Consider the following 12,185-nt stretch of genomic DNA (forward strand, 5'->3'; position numbering starts at 1 on the left):
GGTGCAGAGGCGGAAGGAAAGAGAGAGAGAGAGAGAGAGACACTTGGCATCCCCTGGGATGTGAGGACAGGCACGACATGCAAGGCAGGAAAGGATCTGTAGTTACTCATTCGGAGCCTGCCTGGCTTCCTGGCTGCCTGCCTCCTCCCTACAGCGGGGCCACCCTTGCCGCCCCCAGTCCTTCACGCACCCCCCTGAGTCATCGCTCTCTCCTTCGAGCTCCTTCCCAGCTCAGGAACTCAGCGGTGGTGGCCCGGTTCTGCAGTGGAGTGGGAAGGAAGGCTGGGGACCACCGCTTGGTCTTGGCCTGCATGGCGGGGAGGGGGGGCAGGCCGGGACCTGGTCTGGGGAGTCGCTGCTGCAAGAGTCACCTTCCAGAGTCACCTTCCAGAGTCACCTCCCAGAGCCATCCACATTGCTGTGTGTGCATGCGGACAAGCGTTGCCCTCTCTGGGCCTCTGAGTGGAAGGGACCTATACCTTTAGGTCTTTATCCAGTGAGTGGGCTGGCAGCGCCAGGGAGATGAACTGCTGGCCACTTCTGCAGGCCACCCCTTCTTTGGGGCCACTTCTTTCTGTGAGGAGAGGCATGTTAACTCCAAGCTTATTTCCAAGGTTTGGTGGAGGTGGGAGGGGCCCAGACAGGTATTTATAGAAGAAAAGTTCTCTTTATTCCTCTGTAACAGCATGCAGCATATACCGTTCCTTTATTCCTTATAATATCATCAGCCACACTGCCCCGGCTTGGTGATGAGTCTGCTGTCACGGTGACTTAGACGTGGGCTGCCCCTCCAGGGGAATCTAGTGCTGCTTAAGTGAGGCTAAGCAGTGAGTCTGGAATAGTTGAGGGTGGGGGGGGGGGAGGAGGGAACCTCTGGTGGTGCGTCTAGGAAGAAAACAGTTCCTGGGCACGCAGGTGATGGAGGGAGAATTGTCCTGACTTGACAGAGGGAGATGAAGCTGGGGGACCGGTTCTGAAAAGGCCTACTCCACTCCTTGGTCCCAGAGGCTATGGCTTAGAGCTCTGAAGGGCGGGGGAGGGGGAGGGGTGTCCGTTCAGGTCCTCCAGAGAGCAGATGCTAAAATGGAGTTAGGATTGTGGAAGTTTACGGCACATCAGGGAACCCTGTGAAAGACGAAGGAGGAGACAGCAGGACCAGGCAGGGACAACCTCAGACCTGATGCAGCTCTGACAGCGCCTTGGCCAACCTGACAGGACGCCCCGGGGCAGGGATAGCACATAGGCGCCTTAGTGCCCCCGCTGCACTGGGTCAGCCGAGGGCTGACAGGGAGGAGCTGGGTCGCGCACAGATCCTGTGCCGGATCCTGGAAGTGCCGCCGCCAGAGGCTGTCAGTGTCTGCCTTCCTCACAGTGGAGTGGCAAGTTCTTTCCTGAGGGGAGATCCAAGCGATGCACGTCTATGGTTATCACAGAGGGGAAACTGAGGCACGGGATATGAAGGGAGTGGGAGAGCTCCTGCTCCAGGAGACAGAGGAAGAGGAGGCTTGGTCCTCCCCTGGGGGAGCTCTTATTCTGGGTACAGAGAGGGGTGACTTGAGAAGGAACTCCTTTCCTCAATATCCCAGGGCACAGTTCGGTCCCGGGGGTCAGAAGTCTGTCATCATGCAGGCTGGGGTGGGGTTCATGGTGCTGTGAGTCTGAGACACCCTAGAGGAAGGACCCTTTATCTATTTGTGCTCTAACAGCAGCCACCGTCTCTCGGTCTAGTGCTTGCTGCAGTGTGTGTGTGTGTGTGTGTGTGTGTGTGTGTGTGTGTGTGTGTGTGTCGCGCGCCCGCGCGTGCCTGTGGAGGAGAGCGTGTGGAGGTGTGCGTCCTTATGTGCGGGCATGAGTCAGTACAGACTTCTGCTTCCATCTGGGGTCTGAGAGCAGGGTTGGGCCAATGAGTGCTGGGAGGAGGTGGAGTTAGAGGCAAGGTTCTGGGTAACGAGGCGCAGAGAGAGGCTGCGTCTCAGAGAGGGTGCCTGGTACCACACACAGCACCAGGCCACCTCTCAGAGTTCATTCCTGGGCCACTGGACTCCCTGAGGCTTGTGGGGCACTGTCCACCCCAGGGAGAGCTCAGACTAATTCCACAGGAGGTCTAAATTCCTAAACTCACCTCCTCCGCTCTCAGCCCTGGGTTCCTGTGAAACAGTGTGTAGCTGACCTTGGGCAGAGATTCTAGATGAGAAAGATAATGGGAGTGGAACAAGACAGACATGAAGTTTAAGTGACATAATCAACACTGTCAGAGTCTAGTGTGGTGTGTTAAAATTTTAAGTGTGGAAGTCTCTATGTAACTCCTAAACCACTAGAAGAAGGAGAAATAAAACAAAGAAAATCCTACCAATTTAATAAAAGATTGTATTAAGTTGGGAGTGGGGTGGAATTAGAGACAAAAATACATGATAAAGAGAAACATAAAATCAGATATCAGGAATAATTATGAACATTAATCATTATAGTCAATGTAAAAAAAGAAGAATTTAAGGTGGGAAATTTAAGAGGAATAGTTCATATTATTAGGACATTGAATCTATCAGGAAGATGTAATAATCCCAAACATCTATGTATTTAATAATATAGCCTCAAGTTATATAAAAAGGATATATATATTTTTTCTTTTTTTTCTTAAAGGAGGACTTTAAAGGAGGCACTGTGGAAGACTTGAATACCCTTCCCTCAGGAATTTTATTCAGCCATCAAAGTAAATGAGCTAGAGTCCTGTCTCCCAGCAGTGACCTATATCCCCAAACTGGGTATTGGGCAATCAAAGCAGGTTGCAGATTCATGTGTACAATACAGCGTCATTTATATAGAACTTAAAATCTGCGAACAATACTGTGTACCTTTGATGAATACATAAGCATGTCTAAGAAATGTTTAGGAAGTCAGGTTTTTCCTCTGAAGAGAGAGGGAGGGGAATGGGATAGGAAGGTGTATTAGTTTCCTATTGCCATGTAACAAATCACCACAGTTTAGCAGCTTAACACAATACCATTTATCATCTCACATTTTCTGTAGGTCAGAAGTCCAGATACAGGTTAGCTGTGTTTTCTGCTAATATCAAGGTGTTGGCCAGGGTTGTGGTCTCTTCCATATTCATTCAAATTATTGGCAGAATTCAGTGTTTTTTTGTTTTGTTTTTTGCTGTTGTAGGACTGAGGTCTCCATTTTTTTTTAATTGGCCAAGTGGTCTCTCTCAGCTCCTAGAGATTGCTCTCAAGTCCTAGACACATGAACCTCTCTCCCCAGGCAACTCACAACACAGATGCTTGCTTTTTTGCCAAGCCAGCAAGAGTGCATATGCTGCAGATTTGATCTTCTCAGACTTCTGTCTCTGAGCTATGGACCCTCTTTAAAAGGGGCTCCCCTGGTTAGGTCAGGGCCACCCACACTCCAGGGAGGGGTTATACAGGGTGTGCACACAACGGGCCAGATATCTCGGGTGCCAATTTAGAATTCTGTCAACCACAGGAGAGATACACCAGGGGTTCTCAATTGCACTGAATATTTTATTTCTAGATAAAAGTCTACGGTGAATATGGCATTATAGTAAGGTCTAATAAAATGGGGTGATGATGAATATATAGTGTACAGATTAGGTTTGGTTTTTCTTATTCTTTTCTCCTGTATTATTGGAAATATGTCTCACACATATACAATTAACAACAACAACAACAAAAAGCACGAAGAATCACCCTTCTAAGTAACTGCTGTATTCAAGACATCACAATTAAAATGACAAAGAATTTACAAACGAATAACAATGAATACTAAAACCTAAGAGATGTAGACATCATAGTACAATTAGGTGAAGCTTTGTAGCTTTAATTACATAGATTATGACAGTGAAATAAATTTACAACTAAATATACTAGAAAAGGAGCTAGAAAAGGCACAACAAGTTTGGCCTTGATTGCAGACCAACCCACACTGCGTGCTGTGGGGATCGAGAGAGCTCGTGGCTGGCTCCCAGGAGGCAGGCATGGCATCTCTGGGGGGAGCTTGGGAGTTTCTGGGACACCTAGGGGCAGTTCTTTTATCTGCCTTTCCTCTCTACCCATCCCTTCCTTCTGGCTCCCAATCCAGTGGATGCTGCCAACCTGGTAAGGGACTTCGTGGTCAAGCACCAGGAAAGGGAAAAACTGGCTGGACCAGCTCACGCCTCTGTTTGCACAGGTCTGGGTAAAAATAGCCTCAGCTGTGCAAGCCTCTCACTTCCTTCCTATCCTGGATCCTGCCCAGGCCCATGTCATTTGCCAGCTGTTCCTGTACCTGGACTTCTTGTGAGCTGGGATAGGACAGGGCTCAAATTCATGGGAGCAGGTGCCTGGACAGCTACAGCGGTGCTGACGCAGCCTGAATGAAGCCGGGGAGCTGCTGTAGCCTCTGGGAAGCCATCCTGGATTGCCTATTGGCGTTCTTGCCTGGTTGCGGCTCCAGATATGAGATTATTTGTCCCCCTTGAGTGTGCACACTTGTGTGTCCTCTGCCTGGGAGGGGGAGGCCCTGGCAGGGGAAAAGAAGCAAGGAAGAAGCCCAGGCCCTGCCCTGGGGGCCCCCACGGTGGTTAGGGGATTGGAAGTCCCTGTAGGGGTGAGTTAGAGTGAGTGGGGGCTTACTTAGCCTTTTTGGGTGATGCAGACCAGAGGAGGGGCTTAGTGGAAAATGTTCTCTGAAGGGAATAGAGGGTCAGGGAGGGGAGCTCTTGGATTGGTGGTGGAGGAGGGTGTGTGTGTGTGTGTGTGTGTGTGTGTGTGTGTGTGTGTGTGTGACTACAGTGGGGAGGTGGGAAGGGGGTAACAGGCAGAGGCTTGCAGGCTGGCGCCATGACCACATTGGAGAGCAACTGGGCACCACTAGAGGACCACGTGAAGGGTCCTGCTCCAGGGAGGTACAGAACTGAGTACATTAAAGAAATGTCCCACCCTGAATGCAGACTGGTGCAGCCTCCAGTCTCACCTCCTCCACTCTCAGCCCTGGGTTCCTGCGAATCAGTGTGTAGCTGACCTTGGGCAGAGATTCTAGATGAGAAAGATAATGGGGGTGGAACAAGTCAGACATGAAGTCTAAGTGACATAATCAACACTGTCAGAGTCTAGTGTGGTGTGTTAAAATTTTAAGTGTGGAAGTCTCTGTGTAACTCCTAAACCACTAGAAGAAGGAGAAATAAAACAAAGAAAATCCTACCAATTTAATAAAAGATTGTATTAAGTTGGGAGTGGGGTGGAATTAGAGACAAAAATACATGATAAAGAGAAACATAAAATCAGATATCAGGAATAATTATGAACATTAATCATTATAGTCAATGTAAAAAAAAAAGAATTTAAGGTGGGAAATTTAAGAGGAATAGTTCATATTATTAGGACATTCAGTCTATCAGGAAGATGTAATAATCCCAAACATCTATGTATTTAATAATATAGCCTCAAGTTATATAAAAAGGATATATATGGAGTATAGAGAGCCAGCTCCCAACTCTCCTCACAAGGTGGAGAAGAGTCCACCTTGGGAGGGTGGGGGAACTCCCCTAGGTCTCTTCCTCAGTCCTGCCAGGGTCTCAGTATGGAGATTCCTCAAAAAATTAAAAATCAAACTGCCTTTTGACCCAGCTATCCCACTTTTAGGAATAAATATACCCCAAGAACACCATAGCACTGTTTGAAAAGAAGAAATGCACCCCCATGTTTATGGCAGCATTGTTCACAATAGCGAAGATCTGGAAACAGCCCAAGTGTCCGTTAGTGGATGAGTGGATTAAAAAGCTTTGGTACATATATACTATGGAATACTACTCAGCCATAAGAAATGATGACATCGGATCATTTACAACAACATGGATGGACCTTGATAACAGTATACTGAGCGAAGTAAGTAAATCAGAAAAAACTAAGAACTATATGATTCCATACATAGGTGGGATATAAAAATGAGACTCAGAGACATGGACAAGAGTGTGGGGGTTACGGAGTGGGGGAGAGGAGAGGGAGGGGGTTGGGGGAGGGAGGGGCACAAAGAAAATTAGTTAGAAGGTGATGAAAGACAATTGGACTTTGGGTGATGGGAATGCAGCATAATCAAATGTCAAAATAATCTAGAGATGTTTTCTCTGAACATATGTATCCTGATTTATCAATGTCACCTTATTAAAATTAATTTAAAAAAAAAAGAAATGTCCCACCCCCAGTTTAGGGGAAGTTTCAACCCGTGGGAAAGCTTGGGGCTGAGGATCCCTTAATGTGGGGCCAGAGCAGGGGTTGGGGTCTTGGTCTCCCCTCCACAAGGGTGTTGTACCATGCTCAAGCTGCTCTAGCCCGGGGCATGCTGTCCACTCAGCTGCTGGAGTCTCTTCCTCAGCCCTCCTGATGCCAGTGTGGAAAACACATCCTCATAGAACACATCCGTTATTGGCCAGTGCCCTTCTGGTATCACTGCCTTGTTGCCGTGGAAACCACAGTTTCTCCACTTTTGGCTTATGTGATTCAAGGGTTAGGTGGGGCTTATCCTCACTCTGGTTCTAGTCATGGGTACTTGCCCCAGGCCTGACCAATGAGAGGCATGCTGATGGCCACATGACTCAAGCAGAGCCAATGAGCATCAGTTCCTGGAACTTTTGCTGGAACTATGGGAAAGAAGCATGCTTTTGTGCTTTTATTCTGGGAAAAGGCAAGCCTGCTGTTTTTGTGGCCATATTTACCTGTCTGAGATTTGAGTCAGTAGATAGGAAATCGGGTCCAGGAGATGGTCAGAGACTGATTTCTGATGACAGGAAGGGCCTGGATTCCAGATGAACCTAAAGCCAGTCTGCCCACGGACTTTCCATTTTCTGTGATACAAATCCACTCTTTGCTTAAGCCAGTGGATGCTGGCTTTCTGTCACATGAAACAGAGAGGGTTCTAATACTGCCTCCCTAGTTTCCTTCCAGTCTCCCAGCTGTTGAGAGAGAGAAAGAGAGAGAGAGAGAGAGAGAGAGAGAGAGAGAGAGAGAAGAGTCTACCTTGGGAGAGTGGGGAAGTGCCTGGGGCTTTATGACAGAGAGAGGCATGTCCTTTGAAACTTCACGCTGGCCTCTGCTTCTGACCTGTGGGTCTCTCCTGGGTCTGGCGCTTTTTCTGTAGTAAGATCCTCCGCTCCACCTGTGATAGTGAGTAGGGTGGGGGAACTCCCCTAGGCCTCTTCCTCAGTCCTGCCAGGGTCTCCCATAGTGAGGAGAGTTGGGAGCCAGCTCTCTGCACGTCCTCTAACCCAGCCTTGCCAGTTTGCCATGCGGAAAAAAATGCTAAGTGTCTGAGTGTGAAACGAAGGCAGCCTATCACCACATGGATGATAACGTGGGTCCCCTTTTATTTACCTCGGGGGATTATTTCTTATATATTTAATTATTTTTATTGATGTTAGAGGGAGAGAGAAACATTAATTTGTTGTTCCACTCATTCCAGCATTCGTTGGTTGACTCCTATATGTGCTCTAACTAGGAATCGAACCCATAACCTCGGTGCATAATGACGATGCTCTTATCAACCGAGCTAGCTGGCCAGGGCATGGGGAGATCATTTCTATGTGAATACTGTCAGGGGAGGATGTTTTAGATGCTGCATAAGTTAGGATATAGCTTCATTTGCTGTGATAAAGAACAAAAGAACAGTGGCTTAAATAAGATAGAAGTTTGTTTCTTTTGCATGTAGAAGCTAGAGTTGGTGTGGAGGTTCTCATTGTGATGTTAAGAGCCTAGGATCCTTCTTCTGTCTTGCTGCTTCATTATTCCTTAGATGTTAACTGTATCAGTTATGGCATTAGCCTGCTTGGGCTGCCATATGTAACAAAGGACCACAGACTGGGTGGCTTATTATCTCACTGTTCCGGAGGCTGGAAGTCAAAGATCATGGTGTCAGCAGGGTTACTTCCTTCTGAGGGCTGCGAGAGGGGATCTGTTTCATGCCTCTCTTCTAGCTTCTGGTGTTTTGCTGACAATCTTTGTCCTTCCTTGGTTTGTAGAAACAAGCCTCTAGTCTCTGTTTCCATCTCCACATGGTGTTCTCCCTGTGCACGTCTGTCTCCAAGTCACCCCTTTTTATAAGCACACCAATCATACTGGCTTAGGACTCACCCTAATGACCCCATTTTAACTTGATTACTTCCATGAAGACCCTATCTCCAAATAACTTTAGATTCTGAGATTTTGGGGATTAGGACTTTAACATATGAATTTGGGGGTGGGGGGCACAATTCAACCCATAATGGTTATCTAATATTCTATAACAAACTACCTTTAAACTTAATGGCTTACGTCAATTGTTTATTTCTTATGGTTTCTGTGCTCAGGAATTTGGGAGCAACTTGGCTGGACAGTTTTGGCTTGAGATCTTTCATGAGTTTGTAGTCAGAAGTCAGCCAGGGCTGCAGTCATCCTAAGGCTTGACTGGGGGGCAGGGGCGGTCCATTTTCAAGCTGTCTCATTTAAAAGTGAGCAGCTATTGGCAGGAGCCCTCAGTTGCTTTCCACCCAGACCACTCCACAGGGCGGCTGGAATATCCTTACGGCACAGTGGCTGGATACTCCAGAGTAAGGGATCCGAGAGACCAAAATGGAACAAAATTCAACGAAGAAAATTTGGAGATCTAATTGGCTTTATTAAGAGATCTATGCATTGGGCAATATCCCGTCTACACCTAGAAGGGTGTTCCATAGGGTTTTAAAAAATGGGAAGTATCTATTGGAAAAAGAGTGGGGCAAGGGAGCTATAACAAAGAATACAAAAAGACTATTTTTAAATCAAGATATCTTCTTTTGGGGGCAAAAAGAATGGCAAGGGTATTTATCATGCAGTTGCCTCTTTTTTCTATGGGGGATGGAGAGGGCCCATGTGACAGATGACCTTATTGGTGCTTGACCAGAAGAGTCCAGACTGGTTGATTAAGATTATATTTCTAGGGAAGGCTGAAACAGCAAATAGGTTAGGTATTAAATCCAGGTTTGGTATCATGGGCTTGAGCGTAAGTGATGCCACGTTGGGCCTGTGGTTTTCTCTTTAACAGAAACTACAATACCTCTTGTGACTAGTCTTGGAAGCCATACACTTTCACTTTTGCCATAGTCTGTTAGACACAAGGGCTACTCCTGCCTCAATGGTGGGAATACCAGGAGAAAATCCTTGTCCACAACGCCCAAGTTGGCTCACCACCATTTCTGCTTTCCAGTCAGCAGGAAGGAAAAGGCACACTCTTTCCTAGTAGCTGACTTGGAAGTTGCACAGTCATCTCTTTTCATATCCCACTGGCACGCCAAAGCTTAGTCACATGGCCACACACAGCTGAACCACGCAGTGGGGAAATGTAGCCTTTATCAGGAGCGGACATGTACCCAGCTTACAATGTCTATTACTGTATGTCTTCATTTGGGACATACAGTAAGTTCTCATACCAAGTTCTGAGAAAAGCGGAACTTGGGTGTGGATAGTTTGTTTGGGAGGTGATCCTATGGCTGGAGAAAGGGGGAAGAGTGTGTATTATTGAAGGCTCTGCTTTAAGGGAGGAGATGCAACTCAGCAAGGACTTCGGAAGCCTCCCAGCGTGGTCTATGCGGGGGCATTGATCTACCGGTCCCCCTCTGGGAAATGAACTCTCTTGCGTTTCCTGTTTGCACCTCCTTCTGTGACTTGGGCTCTGTCCCTCCCAGACCTCCAGCTGGGAAACTGAGGGCTGTCCTGTGGCCTGCTGGCCACCACCCAAAACCCCAGTCCAGGAGGCCACAGACTGCTGCCCTCAGGACCCCACTTGTCACTCCATCCTGCCAGGGAGCCTCTCTGCCAACCTCCATACTGGCCACAGTGGAAATGTTCAGAAGATGAAGCCATAGATACAAGTTAAAAAAAAAATAAAATAGAAAAAGAAAAATGGCTGCCCAGTCCCTGGCCCGCAGCACTTATTTCTGGGACTTGCTGGCTCACCTCTGCAAGAGTTGAATGAGGAGCTCCTACCGGGAGGCCGCCCTACCCTCTTCCCTCCACGGGGGTCTCTTCACGGCAGAGGTTTGGACTTTCTAACTTCCATGGCTCTACTGGTGAAACCCATGGATTCTGGTTAGAATGTTTTTTTTTGTTTTGTTTTGTTTTTTTTACAGAGGCAGAGATAGACAGGGACAGACAGGAACGGAGAGAGATGAGAAGCATCAATCATCAGTTTCTCGTTGCGCGTTTCGACTTCTTAGTTGTTCATTGATTGCTTTCTCACATGTGCCTTGACCGCGGGCCTTCAGCAGACTGAGTAACCCCCTGCTGGAGCCAGCGACCTGGGGTCTAAGCTGGTGAGCTCTTTGCTCAAGCCAGATGAGCCCGCGCTCAAGCTGGCGACTTCGGGGTCTCGAACCTGGGTCCTTCCGCATCCCAGTCCGACGCTCTATCCACTGCGCCACCACCTGGTCAGGCATAGAATGATGTTTTTAAATGCACTAAAAAAAAGGTAAAGGATTACAAAGGAAATCAATTGAAATACAGTTATCAAAATACTAAAGCCAAGTCTGTGTCACAGCGATGCATAGACCTTAATCCCATGAAGATCTAGTGGCAGGCTGAGTCACTACAGGACTGTAAAGCAGTGATGGGAGTAAACGGCACTTTGAGACATCTCCACCAATGGGAATGTGAGATGCAAGTAGCTAGGATTTCTGTTGGTGACACAGCCACAGCTTCTGTTGATGCCACTGTGTCTACTGTCTTCTTTCATAGTGGAGGGAAATGCTAAACTTCAGTTCAAAGTAAATGGGAATGAAGTTGTCATTTTCTCTCACCCAAATCCACGGACCTCCTGATTTCTATTCATGTATTCCTTGGGGGTCAATGGACCCAGAACTAAGACGCCCTGTTCTAGCAGGAGCCTGAACCAAGATCTGTCGGCATCTTAGGGCACACGGCCCCAGCTGGAGATCTTCTCCCTGCCTGGGCTGTTTGCTGTTGAGCCAGTGAGGTTGGGAGAACCCAGCCAGCATAAATGCATTCAGGCCCTGGGGGCAAGGGGGTCTGAACTCCAGCCTCAAGACATCATGACCACCCCAAGGCTTCCAGGCAAGGGTGAAGTGAACTGGACGCAGCCCCAGCTGTGGGGGCTCAGCCAAGGTGGAAAGGATAACACTAGTATATGAGGCAGAACGTCAGGGCCACCAGATGAGTGGGAACCCTTAGGGAAGGGAGAAAGCATCTCTGATGAGATTCAGGAAGGGGTCATGTTGACGCTGGCTGGACTGGCAGGAGGTAGGCGCCGCGGGGCCCAGAGCAGAGACCTGAGCAGGCAGACAGCTGGGCCCCCGCTCCACAACGCTGAGCCCTCAGGCATTTCTTCCTGGGGAGGCCACCAGGAGAGCTGGTCCAGCTGCCACTGCACACCTTGGCTTTGGGGGCAGCTCGTCCCACAAGTGCCAGCTGCTGGCACTCAAACCAGAAGCCACTGCCCTCATCAGCTGGCATGGGATCAGCTGGAGGCTCAACAGCCCGAATGGTTTACAGGTTTGTAAATCATCAGATTAAAAAACTAATTGCAGCGTTTGCCCTAAGCCTGGCTCATCCCTGTCACTGCTTGGTTTTGTTTCACTTCTGATGACAGCTTTGGGGACAGACAGCACAATGGAACCTTGAGGGACAGGAGGGAAGAGGCAGGAGGTCTGTGCCCTGTGGCTTGGGCCATGAGGCCTGCCCCTGTGTGCTGGGGAGGACCCCTCACCCCGAGAGCACTTCCCAGGCGCAGAGAAGAGCATGGAGAGGGACCGGCTGGGGCTGTGCACCGGAGGCGGAGCCTCCCTCCCGACCTCACCACACCCTGGGAGGAGGCAGCACAGGCTGCAGGACTGCGGAGCAGAAGCTGGCGGTAGCCAGGCTTGGAGGCTGCAGCACAAGCCGCAGGACTGCGGAGCAGAAGCCGGCGGTGGCCAGGCTTGGAGGCTGCAGCACAGGCCGCAGGACTGCGGAGCAGAAGCTGGCAGAAGCCAGGCTTGGAGGCTGGACTGGATCACTTAAACCAGCCCTCACCCCAGAGAGGCCCACTGGCTAGGTGGCTATAGAGCAGCATCTCAGCTCTGCCCCTGGGCTCTCTGCCCCGCGGCCCATCCCCAGTGCCCGGCTCTGGGGCTCCCCTCTGACTCCTCCCTTCTCTCTCCATCAGCTCCCCGGCCTCCAAGGCTCCCCACA

This window comes from Saccopteryx leptura, chromosome 10, assembly GCF_036850995.1.
Source record: "Saccopteryx leptura isolate mSacLep1 chromosome 10, mSacLep1_pri_phased_curated, whole genome shotgun sequence".
Classification (NCBI taxonomy): domain Eukaryota; kingdom Metazoa; phylum Chordata; class Mammalia; order Chiroptera; family Emballonuridae; genus Saccopteryx; species Saccopteryx leptura.